Consider the following 16,671-nt stretch of genomic DNA (forward strand, 5'->3'; position numbering starts at 1 on the left):
CATTGTGAATTCTTTCCTTATGTTTAGGAAGAATCCTAGCATGGCAGGAACAAATGAAGTGAGTACTTCGCTGGGAAATTATGATCCCTTTTGCTGGGATCAGCGGGTCATCACATGACCATGCTGAGGAGCACGAGGTGCTCTAATCCTGTTGGTTTCTATGCCTCAGGTATTCCAGGAGATTATCCCTGAGTCCCCCTGCCAGGGAGTCTGTGACAGGGAAGCTTAGAGCAAGCAGAGCAAAGGGAAACGAGTTGCTTTTTCAAAAAAATATTTTTCAAAAAGTATTTATAACCGTAGACTGATATTTAGTATTGTTTGATTCCCCTGGTTTCCATGCTAGGCTTGTAAAATAGATTTCATAATATAAATGTTACTTGCTTGATTTATTTTGTTTTCACAGTGCCTGCCTGTTTGGGAAACCTTTGTAATTGATTTTATTTACTATGGAGAATAGTACAAAACTACTGTATGTGAGAAGAGGTCCATCTGTGAGGATTATGTTACATATATTTTATTTTCCACAGAAAAGCTGTAAGGATTGGGAAAAGTTTGAGTCAGAGACTCAGAGTGAACCAGAAAAACCCTCAAATATATAATAGAATCATAGAATGGTTAAGGATGGAAGGGACCTCAAAGATCATCAGGTTCCAACCTCCCTGCTATGAGCAGGGACACCTCCCATGAGATGAGGCTGCACTAAGCCTCATCCAGCCTGGCCTTTTACACCTCCAGGGTGGGGACTTCCACAACCTCCCTGGGCAACCTGTTCCAGCATGTTACTACTCTTTTGGTGAAGAATTTATTCCTGATGTCTAACCTAAATCTCCCCTCTTTCAGTTTAAAACCAATACCCCTTGTCCTATCCCTGCCCTCTCTGGTGAAAAGCCCCTCCCTGGCTTCCTGTAGCTCCTTCAAGTACTTGAAGGCCACTCTAATGTCTCCCCAGAGCCTTCTCTTCTCCAGGCTGAACAGCCCCAATTCTCCCAGCCTGTCTTCATAGCAGAGGTGCTGCAGTCCCTTGATCATCTTGGTGGCCCTTCTCTGGACCCTCTCCAACAGGTCTATATCTTTCTTGTGCTGGGGGCCCCAGAACTGTACACAGTATTCCAGGTGGGGTCTCCAACCAGAGCAGAGTAGAGGTGCAGAATCCCCTCCCTTGCCGTGCTGGCCACACTTCTTTTGATGCAGCCCAGGCTGCAGTTGCTCTCTGGGCTCCAGCACACACGGGTGGCTCATGTTGAACTTCTCATCAACTACCTCCCCCAAGTCCTTCTCCTCAGGACTGCTCTCCAGCCATTCTTCCCCCAGTCTGTATGTGTGCCTGGGGTTGTGCCAACCCAAGTGCAGGACCCTGCACTTGGCCTTGTTGAACTTCATGAGGCTGGTATTTTCCCACCTCTCAAGCTGTCAAGGTCCCTCTGGACCTCCCTACTTCACACAGCTTGGTATCATCAGCAAATTTGCTGAGGATACACTCAATCCCACTGTCCATGTCTCTAACAAAGATGTGGAACAGCACTGGTCCCAGTACTGACCCCTGAGGGACACCACTCATCACCTGCCTCCATTTGGACATTGAACCATTGACCACAACTCTCTAGGTGTGGCCATCCAGCCAATCTCTTATCCACCGAGTGGTGCATCTGTCAAATCCATGTCTTGTCAGTTTGGAGACCAGGATGTCATGTGGGACAGTGTCAAATACCTTGCACAAACGCAGGTAGATGACATCAGTTGCTCGGCCACCATCCACCATCTCTGTAGCCTTGTTGTAGAAGGCCACCAGATTGGTCAGGCATGACCTGCCCTTAGTGAAGCCATGTTGGCTGTCACCAACCACCTCTTTATTTTCCATGTACCTTAGCAGATTTTCCAGGAGGATCTGCTCCATGATCTTGCTGAGCACAGAGGTGAGACTGATCAGTCTGTAGTTCCCTGGGTCTTTCTTTTTCTGCTTTTTAAAAATATGGGCTATGTTGCCTTTGTTCCAATTGGAAGGAACCTCACCAGACTGCCATGACTTCTCAAATATGATGGACAGAGGCTTAGTTCTCTCCATCATATTTGATGTCATTTAGGCAGACAGTCACACACACAAATACATTCAGTATCCTATTTTTGTATTCCAATAAGATTTTATGTTCTATATAAAAAAATAAGAATTCGAGCCTTAACAGTTGTCATATGACAAGTGTCTGAAACAGCTGGATAACAGAGGAATCCCCTATGAAATAGTATGAATGAGAAACTCTGAATGAGGAATGTGACTGAGGAGCAGCACAAACCCTAAAGATGACCTGCAATTGAGCAAACTCCTGTTTTGAATGACTGTTAGTTATTCAGATAGCAGTTGAGAAATAAATCTTTCCACATATCAACAACCATAAGCATTAAACAAGTAAGAGAATAAGTTTTCCTATTCCCATGTGTGACTGTAGGCCTAATGGACTTTCCATGTCTCTCGTGTTTTAACCCAGCAGCCTCTATTTCATTGTTCATCTATCAAAGCCAACATATCTGCATGAAGTTTGTGCATAAGTTAAATTTAGTCTTTTTGACTGAGAACTCTTTCACTTGCATTCTGCATCTTGCTGCATATGTCTGAGACACTAATTTCTCACACCTGGGTCCCTGAGTTTGACTGTGGGTCAAAACTTATTAGTTTAAGGTGCACAAATGCTAGATGGACCATAAGATCAGCATGGATAAATCACATCACTATACATATCCAAGAACATGAAAAGAAGGTGTTTGGTTGTCATAACCAACTGAATTCGAAAGCATAAATGACCAGAAATCACTTCACAGTTGGCTGTCATAGAGGAAACCTTCAACAACTAACTAGCATGGGGGTCTACCTCATGACACTGAATCTTAATTCCACCCTAAAGTTTGCAACTTGATCATTTAAGTATTTGCCTTCATCTAGTAAAGTAGCACGGTAATGACAATATTTAATATCTAAATGGGGTTTGCATTGCAAGGTACAAAAGCACTTTATAGTTATTGAAAAGGAAACCCCAGACACAGTGTAGTGAGATGTCTTCCTCAAGTTTGCATGTCAGCTTGGTTGTGGTGTTAGGATCAGATTTTTAGCACTGTGCTGCAATGATAAACCAAACTGTTCATACAGACACTGCCTGGGGCTTTCTGATGTGGTTATGGGCAAATAAAGGGAACAATCCAAATAAAACACAATGACATTGAATGGAGATTCATATTACCCCATAAAAATAACTCTTGGTCTCCTCAGACCTTACTAAGCTGATCTTCAAAAGATCATTTTTTCCTTTGGAAGAAATTTCAATTCTGAACTGCTGATACTGAAGCAATTCAAGTTTTAGGTAATATTTTTGGGGTTTAAAATACTTTGAAAGCTGATGACACTGCAAAGATAGTATCTTTCAATATTTCTTGTTAATGCTTTTTAGGAATTCCATGAGGAATTTAAGGTCCTGCTGTCTATGTTGAGAGGGGAAAAAAAGGAAATCTGGGATGGGAAAATGGAGAATAATTTTTAAACTTAATTATTTAAAAAGTCAAGTACACAACTGTGAAGAAACAAAGGCTGGATAGAAAAAGTTAGTGTAGTTCAGTTCCAGAGTAAAGAAAACTGTCAAGAGAAAAACAGAAACAGAAATACATGGCTATTTCAGAGGAGTGAGTACTAAGCAGTGAAAAATGGAAGGAAAGATAATGTATTAACCAGAAAGAAAATTCATTCAGTCTGACAAACCAATAGGCTGAGGTTTGGTTATTTGCTGCTTGCCATCAGCATCCTTCTGCACTGCACAAGGCATCTGGTTTCAGATGTTTTTCTTTACTTTTTCTGAGCTCACATTTAATGTAGCAGAAGGACAAGACATGATTTTTAATCTTTTTTTTTCCCTTGCCCCAAAATCTGTGTGCCAGATGGAGCTCTCAGACTCCTCAGAGGTCTGCCAGTGAGCCAAAACTGGCTCCTGGCCCACTGGAGAAGGAAACCAGAAGTGGATGTAGGACAATGACATTTGTACATGTCACAGATACTATGCTGTGGACAAAGCTTGAACAAAAAATCTGACACCTGGTTACTGATGAATGGGGAGAAGGAGTTTAAGAAGAGTCCTGCTAGACATTTACACATTACACAAGGAAGAGGTAAATATTCAATTTTTTTATAATCAACTTTCTATCCTTAAGTGAACAATAAAAGTTTCTTATTAGAAAGTAATAATTTCACTAAGTGTACTCCAACTAATATAGGCTGTTTACTAAGAAACAAACTAGAAATTCCCACAAGTTTTTTAGCCTAGGAAAAAGATCTCTACACATTTTGGTACAATATTTGAAAATAAGGTTAAATACCCATTTGGATGTATGAAAGGAGAGCAGCCCAGGCTGCAAAATTATTCTGAATGCTGTAAGTAATCAACTTTTAACTTGGGAGCTGTGTATCTAACATACAGTCAGTACTGCTGATGGCCTGATAGATGTAACCATGGGCATATTCAGCCAAGAGTGGGATGCTGGACCTCTAACCTGAAATCCCATGCAAAGGTCAATTAAGATTGTCTTGTGCAGGAATTCAAATCACTACTGTCACCCTGGTCAGCCTGAGTCCTGAAGTCTTGCAGAAAGAATTCACAGGTGTGGTTGGCTTCCCAGGCTTAAGTTATGTTACCATGATTACGAAGAGCAATCTTGGCAGTAATAGATCATCCCCCTTCCTGATCCTACTGTAACCTGGCCTGTGCATGAGCCCTCAACCTCAGCACTGTCAAATCAGTCAGAGAGGACAAGGCTGGTGTTATTGTTTTATAGGTTTTACAACGCATGTAAAGGTGTGGACAGATAGTATTTTATTGGTCAAAAAGCCTTCTGGAACGAAATGAATCTATCCATTTTAACAACATTGAATCACTGAGGGACATCAAATACCCCCCAAAAGCTGCTCTACTCAGCTGGACGGGGAAAGAAAATATTACAAAAGGCTCATTCGTTGCCATAAAGACAGGGAGATCACTCACCAATTGCCATCACAGGAAAAAGAGGCTCAACTTGGAGAAAATAATTTAATGCCAATCAGAAAGTCAGAGTACAGTAATGAGGAATAAAAACAAAATTTAAAACACCTTCCAACAACCCCTCCCTTCTTTGCTGGATCTACATCATTCCTTGCTTTTATTATAGGGCTGTGGTATTTTTGTTCTGGTATTGGAAGCCTTACAAAAAGACTTTGTGCACCAGAAAATAGATATTCAAACGTGTCTGAAAACATAGACTTAATATTGCTGGCAACATCTAGGAGCAGGAATAAAAAGTTATTGATCTGCCGTTCAAAGCCAGGGAGAAGAGGCACTGATACAATTAGAGCAATGAAAGTGTAGAAACAGCAGTGTAAAACAAAAGGCAGTTTTTACCTCTTACAGGTTGAAGATGATATTAAAGTAGTTACTAATCTGTCAGTCTACAATCTACATGATTTGGGGTTTTGCTGTAGGTGACACAAAGCCGATCTGATATCTATCCCTCTTGATGACAGAAGAGCATATAAAAGGGATGCTGAAGCAATGCTTTCTATATTTTTGTTACACTTGACTCATGCTTCACCTCTACCTTCAGCTCTGTGCTGGAAGGATACCTCACTTCTGGATTTTGAGAGCATGCTAGGCAGAGTAGAAATTTTGGTAAGTGGGTCTGAATGCTTTCCTATCAGCTTTCAGAGGAAAAGTACCATACAATGTTATACTACTGTGTGGCTGATACCCGAATTTGGCCTTGATAGCAGGCTAGGGCCCAGATCTAACTAGGTGGATAATAGCTTGCCGATTCAGGAAATCCCTGTATCATCTAACAGTTCACTGAGGCTGAAAGCACAGAAAGTTTTTCAGAAACCTGTAAAGGAACTACTCTTTCTTTTTTTTAACTGGCTTAGGGTTCTGCTTTTTTTCAAAGGGAACTGAACTGCTGAGAGATCAGACAAGCACTCTTAACTCAGGCAAAACTAGCAGTAGAAACAACTATGGGAGAGGCAAAGCCTATCTTTGCTCTGTTGGAGGTCTCTTGGACTGGCTCACCCATTTTTCAAAGCTTCATCCTTTGCCTTTGTGGCAGGTACCACACAGCTGGGCCTCAATCAACTCCAGATTCTTACTCTTGCAGTTAATAACCTGAAATCTTCCTCCTCCTTTCCAGTGTCCTCTGATAAACCTCTTGGGGCTGATTGGGAGGAACCTTCTTCCTGGGCTTGGCTCCTCTGCAGAAACAGCTGTGTCTACCAAGTGTCTCTAGGCCCTTCTCACAGACTTGTCCTGCTCCATTTATCCAGTTCTGCAGAGACATAAAAGAATAATAAAAAATCCTAGTAGCTGCCTCTTGGTTTTGTGTGTGTGTGCACATTTTGGAAAACAGATAATCAAACAGTGTATTAAAAAACATGAGTGGCATTTAGCACAGAGCAGGTCTCAGCAGCTCTGCTTGGTAAAGTAAACATGGCTTTGCACTGTCAAAAACTAAATTTGGAAAAGAAATGAGAGAATCAGTTGGGACAGGTACGTGTGTACAAACCAGATGGGACCCTCTGAGGCTGAAGTCACCTCATTTAACCTTTTCTGAGCAGAAAGCAGCTGGGCTTCCATGAAACGTTGTCTTTGCTTCTAGTTAGAAGGTGCACCATAGAATCAGATAAGCAGTTCACATGTATATTTTTCTCTTATGTCGAAGCACACATTATTTTAATAATAAATTGGTCCTTTTAACATACTACCAAAACATCCTTTGAATACATAAGAATGGCAAGAAGAATACTGCAGATTTTTAAGGTGTATCCCAAAGATTTGTTGTGGAAAATCAAAACTTTGTAGGTGGGAAAAGTAGCTGACTTTCCCATATCTATAGAACAACTTTTAAAATGAAAAACCACCAAAAATGTTATTAAATACGACTAGATCTAGTGGGAAATATATATATATACAAAGGAACATAATCTCATCAATTACATTCCATTTCCATGGAATACTGTCCTAACCTGCAGTAAACTTTACCTCCTTTGGATTGAGGAAGTAACTAGGTGGATAGATGATGGTAGGGCAGTAGATGTGGTTTATCTTGATTTCAGTAAAACATTTGACACCGTCTCCCACAGCATCCTTGTAGATAAACTGAGGAAGTGTGGTCTTGATGATCAGGTAGTGAGGTGGATCATGAACTGGTTGAAAGGAAGAAGTCAGAGAGTTGTGGTCAATGGAACAAAATCTAGTTGGAGGTCTGTGACTAGTGGAGTCCCTCAGGGGTCCGTACTGGGACCGGTACTGTTCAATATTTTCATCAGCGACCTGGATGAGGGAACAGTGTGCCCTCAGCAAGTTTGCTGGTGACACTAAACTGGGAGGAGTGGCTGACACACCAGAAGGCTGTGCTGCCATTCAGTGAGAACTGGACAGGCTGGAGAGTTAGGTGGAGAGAAACCTGATGAAATTCAACAAGGGGAAGTGTAGAGTTTTTCATTTGGGGAAGAACAACCCCATGTCCCAGTACAGGTTGGGGGCTGACTTGCTGGAGTGTAGTGTAGGTGAAAGAAACCTGGGGGTCCTGGTAGACAGGAGGATGACCATGAGCCAGCAATGTGCCCTTGTGGCCAAGAAGGCCAAGGGCATACTGGGGTGCATTAGAAAGGGTGTGGTTAGTAGGTCAAGAGAGGTTATCCTCCCCCTCTATTCTGCGTTGGTGGGGCTGCATCTGGAGTATCGTGTCCAGTTACGGGCCCCTCAGTTCAAGAAGGACAGGGAACTGCTTGAAAGAATCCAGTGCAGGGCCACAAAGATGAAGGGAGTGGAACATCTCCCTGATGAGGAAAGGCTGAGGGAGCTGAGTCTCTTTAGCTTGGAGAAGAGGAGACTGAGGGGCGACCTCACCAATGTTTACAAATATGTAAAGGGTGAGTGTCAGGAGGATGGAGCCAGGCTTTTTTCAGTGATGTCCAGTGATAGGACAAGGGGCAATGGGTGCAAACTGGAACATAGGAGGTTCCAGGTAAAGATTAGAAGAAACTTATTTACTATGAGAGTGACAGATCCCTGGGACAGGCTGCCCAGAGAGGTTGTGGAGTCTCCTTTGCTGGAGACATTCAAAACCCACCTGGGCGTGTTCCTGTGTGATGTGTTCTAGGTGACCCTGCTCTGGCAGGGGGGTTGGACTAGATGATCTTTCAAGGTCCTGTCCAACCCCTAAGATTCTGTGATTCTCTGATTCTGTTTGAAAAGCAGCTTAACTGGCTACACTTCCAGATACCTCAGAGAACTTCTAAAACATAATGAACTTTTATTGTTAATAGGTTCTCAAATTCCAAGGCTTTAGCTTTGCCTAAAACCCCCTTATCTTGATAACTGGTAAAAGGAACAAATCAGACAAAACTGGGCTGATGAAGACTACAACATACAGTTTTTTTCCATGAGATACACTGGGAGAAGGAAAGCTGTAGAAAACAAATGTTCCTCAGTCTCCCAGACTGCTACTTCCATATCTGCTTTTTATTGCCAGATTTTCTAGCAGGGTCCTCCGCTCATGTAATGGGCAAGAAAAGAACAACCTGCCAGTCCAACGTGTCTAGGGGAAAATGACACACACATCTTCCTTTTATTCCCCTGCTCTGCAGAATGGAGAAGATCATGCAGTTCTTCAGTTCCAGATCATTACAGGGAGAAAATGCAGATAATAAATTATATTAACTCCACTCACATTTCTATTAATTTAAACCTCCCTACAGCATAGAAAAGATAAGGGGAAATACATACATTGTTTAGAATTTAAAAAAATCTTATTAACCTTCCATAACTCTCTGACAATACTCAAAGGCCCAACTACACAGAGGACTCACATATTAGATCTTGTCTGATTCTCCCCACACCTTCCAAATAATAACTGTAATGATAAATCAAATTGTTCTGAATTTGACTTCCTCTGTAGAACTTCACTAATGAATCCACAGCTAAATAAATATATAAATAAGACCTTGACATTCAATTTCACTTCAATGCAAATAGCAGATAAGCAACTCAGTTTCACACACTGCAAACTCTGAATAAAGAACAAAATGTCTTGGTAAGCTCTTAAGCATTTGGGAAAATGGAAGAAAAAGAAATAAAGTAATGTACAAAGATTCTGACAATAGCTGATAGTTTTGAGAAACACAGAGGAGGTGATTTATGAATTATTTTTCTCCTTTTTCTCCTTTTTTTTTTTTTTTTCCATTATTATGTTTGAAATACAACACAGTTAAGTTGCAAGATCCTCTGTAGTTGAAAATTTTCATAGTTTCACAAATTGACCAGAAAAATTGAGGAAGAAAAAATTATCAAGTCCTGTTCAGTACAAACTCACCATCTCTGACCTAGAACTTGTTTGAAAAGGAAAGATGACTCCAGGAAAATGTCTCGACAGGTGTATTCTCTGCCCAGACCCATGATCCATCGTGGAAGCAGGATAATGCAGAACATGATCCTTTGGTTTGACCATTCCTATGACAAAAGCAGATTAACTATTGCTCCATTACAGCCACCGGTGTGTTTAGCACAGATGTCACCAGGCAGTTACTGGTCTCTACTACAGAGTAGTACAAATGTTACAACACAAATGTTCTTGGTATTCAACAGCAAGGTTCCTGGAGTAGTTAGAAAGTATAATGCACAAAGATTTTGGGTTTATTTTACCATTTGAAAAGTAGGCCTGTTTTCAGCTTTTCAGAAGAAATTACAAAGAAGTGAATGAAAAAAACAAACAGAATTTCTGGCCAACAAAACAGATTTCTTCAAGGTTATTCACATGGGTACTGTAAACTTTATTTGTGCTGCAAGAGCTCATGTACCTAGAAAGACACTTTAAATAAATGAATGGCCAAGTATGTTCCTGGAAACCCTTTCATCTCTCCAAGTCAGAGAACATGTACAAGATACTAAACATAAAGAGTTTGGGAAGCAAGTGACACATCAGCTGTGAAAGTAATATATTAATGATGACAAATTAAATAAGCTTATTCAGGGAGAAATATGGTTAGTATTTCTGACGTAAGAGATTCTTGTGACTAAGGACATGGAGCTGTTGGAATGAGGCCAGACGGGGGACAAGAAGATGATCACAGGGCTGGAGAACTTCTCATCTGAAGACAGGATAAGAGAATTGGGATTGTTGAGCCTGGAGAAGGGAAAACCCTGGGGATAGACAGGATAAGAGAATTGGGATTGTTGAGCCTGGAGAAGGGAAAACCCTGGGGATACCATAATGCAACTTCTAGTACCTGAAAGGACTACAGAAAAGCTGGGGAAGGACACCTTACAATGGAAGGTAGTGATAGGACAAGCAGGAACATTTTCAAACTGGAAGAGAATGGATTTAGATTAGGTATTAGGAATAAATTCTTCACTATGAAGGTGATGAGACATTGGAAGAGGTTACCCAGAAGAGAAGTTGTGGATGCTGCCTCCCTGGAAGTGTTCAAGAAGAGACTGAATGGGACTTGGAGCAACCTGGTCTAGTGGGACGTGTCCCTGCCCAAGCTGTGGGGTTGGGACTAGATCATCTTAAAGGCCCCTTGCAACCCAAACAATTTTCTGGTATTATATGATATGATAGAATATCCTAGAATGTTTGAATTAAACTCATACTCACACAAGATGGTCTGAGCCTAAGTCATTTTACCACTAAAGTCTTTTTGTCAAAGTATGGTTTCATTGACAAAACAAATCCAGTAAAAATGTAGAAAGTCTTGAGGGGAAAGGATAATTTTATAAAGTGTGAAGGACTGACTGGGTTCTGAGAGCAGTGATTTGACAGATCACTTGGGAAGTGGGAGAAGCAAAGAATTCAGAGTTCCCAAAGGGAATTTTATACCAATCCTTACATTTTTATAAGAAGACATAAAAAATGCTAAAAGCATTCATGCTTGTTCCAGGATCTTTTTGCCACAATGTGCCTATCTCCCTACAAGAAATATCTATCTACATTATAAATGCATAGGTGCTATTTTGTATGTGTGTGTGTATGCTGGCTGGTTAGGGAAAACAAGGTGGAAAAAATGGTGTTGTATGGTAAAAGGGTATTCCTTCAGTGACAGTGAAATTTGAGTGGTTTGCACTGATGCAGAGCTGGACATTTAAAAAGATTTGGACTGACACACCAACCACAATGAATTGCTACACTTTTAAAATAAATTCAGTGTCAGACATAGAAAAGGTTTTGCCAGAAACAGCTTTGTGTGTGTTAGTAAATTGTAATGTGATTTAGCATTAAATACAACTGAGCTTATTTTGGACTTTGTCTTCCACTCACAACAAACTAAGCCACATTTAATGTTATGTTAGGTAAAATGCTTTTAAACATGTGGAAACTGCAGGGCATCATGGTAGCACCTGCCTACCAGCATGACCAGTGATGGGGTCATCACTAAGGAGAGGTGAGGACAGGAAGAGAGAAGTATTGGAAGTGGGACATAGTGTGAGAATTACTGACACTGTGCATATGACTAATCTTAATTGCCCCCTTTAGCCAAAAATTAGCAAATAGCAATGAAGAGAAAGTTAGACTTCATCACCTCTTGTGTGAATTCTTTCTTGAGGATTCTAATTTTTAATCATTTTATGATTATTTTGTACATTGTGCTAAAGCAAATACTGCCTCAGTGCCATGAGCTGATACCAGATTTCCTCATGGAGAAGATGCAAAGCTCAGAAGTTCCTAAAAGCATTTAACAGTATCTTTTCTATATGGAGTCATGTTACAAGTTTTCTAGGTCTGGTATTTTCAGATCTCTCAGAACTAGAAGTAAGTGTCAGTACTGCTCTACTTTTGAGAATGTCTTCATTTCATGGGGACACATCTCTTGTTTTCTCTTTCTGACGTTGAAAAACGTCAGACTTCAGCCTTAAAATTTGGGTGACTGCTATTTTGCAGGAGAGTGACCTTTATGAATGAGTTCTGGGGTTTATTTCAAAGTTTGTATTAGGTAAATTAATAATTTACTTACATGGACAGAACAAGGAAAAACTAATAACTATCAAACCAATCTGTGAACATGTCACTTTTTAAACCTGTCCCCAAAAGTATTTGATGTCAGTGTGATCAATATGTATCTATGTTGAACACTGAACACTTTGATATTCACATCTTTGTGAATACCAAATACCTTTCTAGGTATTACTATAGTTTATGACATGACTGAACACCCTGTCAAGCTGAGACTTAAAACTGTCCAAGTAGGGGCAATCTACCACTTCCTTCGGAAGACTATTTCAATGTTGGATTGTCCTCGTGGTGAAAAATTTGCCTCTTGTGTCCAATCAGAATCTCCCCAGAAGCAACTTGTGCCCACTAGCCCTTGTCTTTTCCATGTGACTCCTTGGAAATAGGGAGTCTCAGTCTTCTTGGTAGCCACACTTTAAGTACTGGAACATGGTAATAAGGTCTTCCCAAAGCCTTCTTCTTTCAAGGCTGAGCAAACCCAGTTTTCTCAGCCTGTCCTCATATGGCAGGTCCTCCAGTCCTCTAGCATCCTTGTGGTCCTTCTCTGGACCCTCTCCAGCCTGTCCTATCCTTTTTGTCAAGCAGGGACCAAAACTGAATGTAGCACTCCAGGTGTCGTCTGACAAATGCTGAGTAGGGCAGGATGATGATGACTTCAAATGGTAAGATAAAGTAACCTGTGCTGTGGCCACACAAAGCCTATTTTTAACATGTTTGAGAATTTGCAGCAAAACTAAAAACAACAACATTTTTTTATTAAGATAAAGCTAGTTACATTGCCAGTTTTTCTATCTTCTCATTTTGTTTAGCCTGAGAGTTAAAACAAGTTCATGTCACATTTCCAGCATGTATCTATCTCACTCTTTATTCAGTCAATACGTTTTCTTTATTCTTCGTATAGGACAACCATTAATCTTCACAGAGGAACTAGATTATGATTAATAAAAAAATATTCCAAGGAAATTGATATAGATAAACCTCATTGTTGGTAAGGGAGAGCCTACCCTACATGTTGAATTCTTCTGATCAAATGATCCTGAGCCTGAACCTGAGCTACTCACCTGCACTGATTTACAGTTACTGGAGAGAATTTCCAGTTGATGAAGCTTAGTTACTAGAGAGAAGCTACTGGAGAGAAGTTACTGGAGGATCTTCTCCTCAGCACAGGTCAGGCCACACCTGGAGTACTGTGTCTGGTTCTGGGCTCCTCACTTTAAGAGAGACATGGACTCAGCAAAGTGCCAAGAAGATGATTAAGGGACTGGAGCATCTCTCCTATGAGGAAAAGCTGAAAGAGCTGCAACCATTCAGCCTGGAGAGGAGAATTCTCAGGGGGGAATCTCATCAATGTATGTAAATACCTGCAGGAACAATACAAAGAAAATGGAGCCAGACACTTTTCACTGGTGCCCAGTGGCAGGATAAGAGGCAAAGTACACAACTTAGAAGCATAAAAGGTTCCCTCTGCAATCAACATTTTTTGTTGCGAAGTTGACTGAGCACTGGAACAAGTTGCCAAGGGAGGCTGCAGTCTCCATCTTCGGAGGTATTCAAAAGTCATCTGGACATGATCCTGGGAAACTGGCTCTAGGTGGCTCTGCTTGAGCAGTAAGGCTGGAACATATGACCTTCAGAGGTCCCTTTCAACCTCAAATCTTCTGTGATGCTGTGAAACAGTAAATTTTAGAATTTAAATTGCCTTATCCTAAAGTAAACCAAATACCTAAAATAGCCTAAATGAAGTACCTATTCCTTTCTATTTATTATTGTGGGAGCTTATGTTACACAGCTGTACAATATCTACATTGTAAAAATCTAGAATTTGGTAAGATGTGGTCAATGTTGGATGTTTTAATTATTCAAGTATTTTATGCTTGAAAATTGATGAATTACAGCTTTATTTATTCTCCTATGTATAATCTAAATATACTGATATTGACTCATGGTTGAAAAATTGTGGGATACTTGCTTCTCTGCTTCCTGCCAATACTGAAACAGTGCACATCACACACAGAGGGGTTTTTTTAAAGCAGATCTGATAGATAAGCAAATACAAATGAATGAAACTTCAAATGGAACCCATCTCCCTAACTTCATTTGTCCAGACCTGAGCTAGTCACAGTGGTCTTCTGTCACAGGAGTGCAGTCATTTTACCCTAAAATAAATTACCGAGATAGTTCAATATAGACACTTTCAGAAGGTGCTGGTTTCTCCCCATTACTACAAAGAAAAGACAAGGTGGTGAGCCCAGAGTCAGATACCTGAAGCAGGGTGAGATGTTGGAAAGAGGATTTTACCCTTGCTTTTAACAATGCATTGCCTCACCAGAGTAGGCTTGAGCAGCCCTTGAACTCACCAAAGATGCCACTGGCTGCCCACCAACACAGTACTGCTTTGTATTCAGATCACTGGACCATTTTCCTATTTTGTAAAAAATACAGAAATAAAACCAGCCCTGACCGAGTTGTTGATTGAGCTGTTAAAGACATCTATCACAAAAATGAACTTACTTTTGCATTTATTCAGCTATATTGATAAGTTTACAACAATTCTAAACAAACCATCCTTACAATGAAATGGGCTCGATAAGTGCTCTGAATTTTAAATATGAGCTGTCATCTACATACTTCTAAGTACTGACAAACCAGAGGAGACAAATTCTGCAGTACCAGTGGTTTTGCGATCTTTATTATATCCCTAGACCACCTTTTGAAACAGGAACAATATTAAGGACAGCAAATCTTTCCCTCCAACAATATGAACAGTATATTTTCTACAAACTGAATGAAAACTTCAGTGTTACCAGATATATAAACAAATATATGTCACAGAGTGTCTCTCCCTTTCTGGAAAAATATTGCTGAAGATATAAAGCAGAGTGATTTTTAAAAAAATGCAATTTTGAGTAAAGGAAGCTATATGTATGTTGATTTCAGAATGCAATTACTATGGAAACAACAAACAAAGAGGGTATCTCAGAGTGTGCCAAGTTGAAATTCATGCCTGGACTGATTTAAAATATTTCCTTGCTGAGAGCTACAGCTGAAGGTTTTCAGGCTGAATTCTATAGGAAAAGTCTTCCAGCATGTTATTTTCATTCCTCAGCTACCCTCCCATCTCCTGTTTGCTAAAAAGGCATGAATAACACATTTTTTTCTTAAACGCTAATAATTTTGAATGCCCAGATTCTTGTGGCATCTACTTGTTAGACCCTTATTGCTTTCAAAAATTACCAAGTAAAAATAGCACTGCAGAAATAATCCTGTGAGTGTGTCACTTCAAGTTTTTATAATCAAGGAACAGAAATGGAAAAGTTTTAGTTGCAATCGACATGACCTTTTCAGACATCTACCTCTTAATGATCTGAATTGCATGCTATAAGCACCTAGTTCCTGCTATTTACTGTAAAGTCTGTCTGCATCACATTTGCATTTGTATATATAAATATATTGCTAAATAGCACCATATTGTCATGTATTATATCACACATAGTAGATATATATACAGGAATCTGTATTTCCAAGATTACCTTTCCATTGACAAACAGCCCATTTTAAAAAGAATTCTGAAAGATGAAGAAAAAATCCTGAGAAGCTTGGAAATTAAGTAGGAATTTGATCAATCATGGAAATGTAATCTTCAAGAGATTATGTTGATTTTATTAATCAACTTGAAGGTGTGTTTTAAGCCCTTATATTAACCAAAATGTTTGGGGGATTTTTCCAGTTATTGGAAATATATGTTTAAAATAAATGAAAAGAAATAAAAAATATGTGACAGCAATGTTAAATTTTAATACAGTAAAAAAAGATATTGTGGAAGATGGTGTTGGGAGACAGCATTGAAAATCATGCTGGTTGTCATGAAAATTGTGTAAGTAAAATTTACACAATTGTGTAAGTCAAACTAGGTAATTTTCATTAAGAAGTGTGTGAAAAAAGATATCTAGTCACAATTCTAAAGAATTGTATATTTTGCAAAGAACCAAGGAGTAATCAAGATGTTTTAGAAGGATTTTGCAGCTGTTGTATACTTCTTGGGAAGGTAAGAGGTGGAGTAATAGCTCTATTGCCACTTTTAAAAGCAAAGAACCATTAAGTTTGCAGTTTGCTTTTGTTGCTGCATATATTGTGCAGGGAGAGAGGAGGAGGTTTTGAGTACAATGAAAATGGGAGAGTGAGAAACAATCTCATCTGAAAATAAAACAATATAGAGAAGATTTAATATCTTTGTTCTTGATCCTACTTTAATAGATATTGCAAGGTTGGTTCGGATAGTAATAATTCTAATTTCAATCATATAGTTTTCTTCTTCCTCATTACAAAATGTGAAATAAAAATCGCTGCACATTAAAAAAAAAAAAAAAAAAAAAGGTCATTTTCTCACAAATATTCTCAAGGCCCTTCACCAGCTTTGTTGCCCTTCTTTGGACATGCTCCAGCATCTCAATGTCCTCATGCACTGAGGTGCCCCAAACTGGACACTGTGTTCAAGGTGTGGCCTCACTAATGCCAAGTATAGAGGGATGATCACCTCACTGGTCCTGCTTGCCATACTATTTCAGATACAGGCCAGGATGCCTTTGGCCTTCTTGGCCAGCTGGGCACGTGGTTGGCTCATATTAAGCCTCCTATCAATCAGGTCCCTCTGTGCTGGGCAACTTTCCAGCCACT

The sequence above is a fragment of the Chaetura pelagica genome, unplaced genomic scaffold, assembly GCF_000747805.2.
Source record: "Chaetura pelagica isolate M959 unplaced genomic scaffold, ChaPel_1.0 scaffold338, whole genome shotgun sequence".
Classification (NCBI taxonomy): domain Eukaryota; kingdom Metazoa; phylum Chordata; class Aves; order Apodiformes; family Apodidae; genus Chaetura; species Chaetura pelagica.